Source organism: Protobothrops mucrosquamatus, unplaced genomic scaffold (genome assembly GCF_001527695.2).
Source record: "Protobothrops mucrosquamatus isolate PMUCROS unplaced genomic scaffold, P.Mucros_1.0 scaffold42, whole genome shotgun sequence".
Taxonomy (NCBI): domain Eukaryota; kingdom Metazoa; phylum Chordata; class Lepidosauria; order Squamata; family Viperidae; genus Protobothrops; species Protobothrops mucrosquamatus.
Window position 1 is genome coordinate 330,088 of NW_015386424.1, and position 2,714 is coordinate 332,801.

General features: G+C 36.3%; 1 non-coding gene across 1 annotated transcript; it reads left to right on the top strand.

Annotated features, from left to right (window-relative positions):
- The first annotated feature begins 256 nt into the window (after positions 1-256).
- On the top strand, positions 257-348 carry LOC114922283. Its single transcript, XR_003810369.1, has one exon. It is a non-coding gene; the product is annotated as a small nucleolar RNA snoR109 (small nucleolar RNA).
- Positions 349-2,714: the final 2,366 nt, after the last annotated feature.

Consider the following 2,714-nt stretch of genomic DNA (forward strand, 5'->3'; position numbering starts at 1 on the left):
GTTACATCACTGCCAATGTGTCTTTTCTTAAGGAAACAATTGCAAGCCATAAAGAAAAATCTAGCTTTGAAATAATAGAAAATAGCTCGGATTTTAGATTTTGGAAGTGGTTTGTTCTCCATGCTTGTTTCAACATAGTTTCTGAACATTTCATTACCCAACTAGGTAACATAAGCAGGATTTTCTTGTCCTGTTCTCCTTAGCTTATAAATGTCTTGTGTGCCAGTGTGGTCAGTTGGTCATGCGATTGCTTGTTTGTTTGGAGCTATATTTAAATTCTGAGCAGCTGATTGGTTCTCTTGTTGATTAATACCAATCAACAAGAGAACCGATCAGCTGCTCAGAATTTACCAACTGTCCATACTGGCACACAAGACACATTTAAGCTAAGGAGAACAGGACAAGAAAATCCTGCTGAGGATGTTCAGTAATGAAACATTTAGAAACTATATTGAAACAAGCTTGGAGAACAAACCAGTGCCAAAAATCTAGCACCCTAATATAACTTTCTGATGTTTAGGTTGAGGAGATCTGTGGATTCTCACTTGGAAAAAGCTCAAGGATTTCATTGTTGGGTAATGCTTGGACTTTAAATTAGTAATTTCTGGGGGTTTGTCAGGATGACTGGACAGTTTGCAAGGTTAAGCAACAGTTAAGACAGTATTTAGAATCACTCATAGATTAGTTAGTGGATGGCAGGAAAGTAATTCTACAATATCCTTCTAGACCAGCGATGTCAAACTGCAGGCCCCTCAGGCCGGATGTGTCACGAGGAAACCGCGCCCACCCCATTGCTGGCAATGGGGAAAAAAGCTCCGATACATCGCGCGATGTCCCGTGATGTCGTGAGTTTGACATGTCTGTTCTAGATAGTTCTAGACAATCTGGAGATTGTCCAAAGTGCATGGGTGGGGCATGGATAGATCTACAAAAAGCCAATTCTACTCGTATTTAAATCAATACAGCTTTCTATAGCTCTAGTTCAGTTATTTTTTTAAAAAAAAATGAACTTCAGGGCTACTTAAAATTGACAGAACAAACTTTGGGCCAGATTTCTTGTAACTAATTCTAGCAAAGAATAAAGTTAAATCTATTTTTATTTTGGGCCACTATTTTCATCAAAGACTGGCTTCCATCATTTTCTTAATGGGTTTTGTGTCAGGAATACCCCCAGCTAGTATTTAACTTGGCACCCCAAAATATTGTGGTATAATGGGGAAATCCTTGTAAAAAAAAACACCCATGCAATAAATGTAGTATTCGCAACAGTAATCCAAAAATTTTGAGCAATACAATACAAATGTTCTCATCAAGGTAAAATGGAGAAACTGCTAGCTCATCACTTTTAAGGCCCTTGAACTAAAGAAACAGATGTGAGCATATACCTTATCAATCCATTAAAAGTGCTAATTGTACTCATTGATGGTGTGATCTGACATAATTTCTTCTGTTCAGTCTTGCAAAGAAAATCTCTGAATCTTATAGACTCTAAGGTTCAAATTGCACAAACAAACCCCAATTTCTTAAGATCAAAAGGATCTATAAAAATCTTTTAAATAGCATGTTTAGGTTAAATAGCCTTAACCCATCTCTCCTCCATCAAGCTAGGTTGGGATGTGAAGTGTGAAGAAGAGTTGTGCTTGGATTTGATCGAACTCAAGTAGACTGTGGACTTCTCCATCAGTCTTTTCACTCAACTCAGCAAAGGTCAGGGATGGTAGCAAGGATGATTAATATGCCCACACTAATGTTCCTTAAAGCAATTTACCTTTCCGTAGTCCCCACTTAAACAACCAATCATAAAGCACTCCAGGCCATTGTAAACAGTCATGCTACCCATCCCTGTGATGATGTGACCACATGTCAGGCAGGTCATTGTGGCATTCTACAGTCATGGCACATCATGTTTTTTGGTAAAAAAAACAACAACAACATTTAAATGAATGAATTTGCTTAAAGACAACTTGCAAAAAAAGGATGGAAAATTACTTCCGATCACATGGGCATCTCGACATACGACTGCAACCATTTGCAACTGTAATTCCGGGCTCCATTATAGTCGTACGTTGAGGATTACTTGTATTCCATTCAGACTTTGCACATATACATAATTGCAGTTTCATTACAGATGAAACACTGGCTACTTTCTCATAATCCAAAACTTTTTTTAGCAGGACTGCATGTGATTCTAAAAAACTGTTTCAGAAATTGCAGGAGGACATCTGTAGCACTTCTGTGCAAGTCTGGAAAGTAATTATTCTTGTGAGATTATATAAGTTGTTCTTTACAACTGTCATGATTTTTCCTATACTCTACATCCATAATTTTTCTTAGTTTTTGGAAATCATTTTGGATTGTTTTGCATCTTTTTTGGAATGTAAGATAAAAGGGTGTTAAGATCTAAAGACTCCCTGCATCTATGAATAGATTAAGAAAATCTATGCTAAATACTGAAGTAAAAATCATTAATGTATTTAAATAATCAAACTCTTATAATGATGAATGCTGAAATAATTAAAAACTTTAAGTATAGTGGCGAAAGAGCTACAGTCTGGGAAAATTTATTGATTTGTCACTTCTACTGAGCATTTCTAATGTACCCAATGAATCATTAAAGCATTGGTTTCTATTAGGAGAGATTGCTGGCTGTTACAATAAAAAATAGCAAAGCAATTAATTAAAACTCATGGATACATCTAACCATCACAATCAAA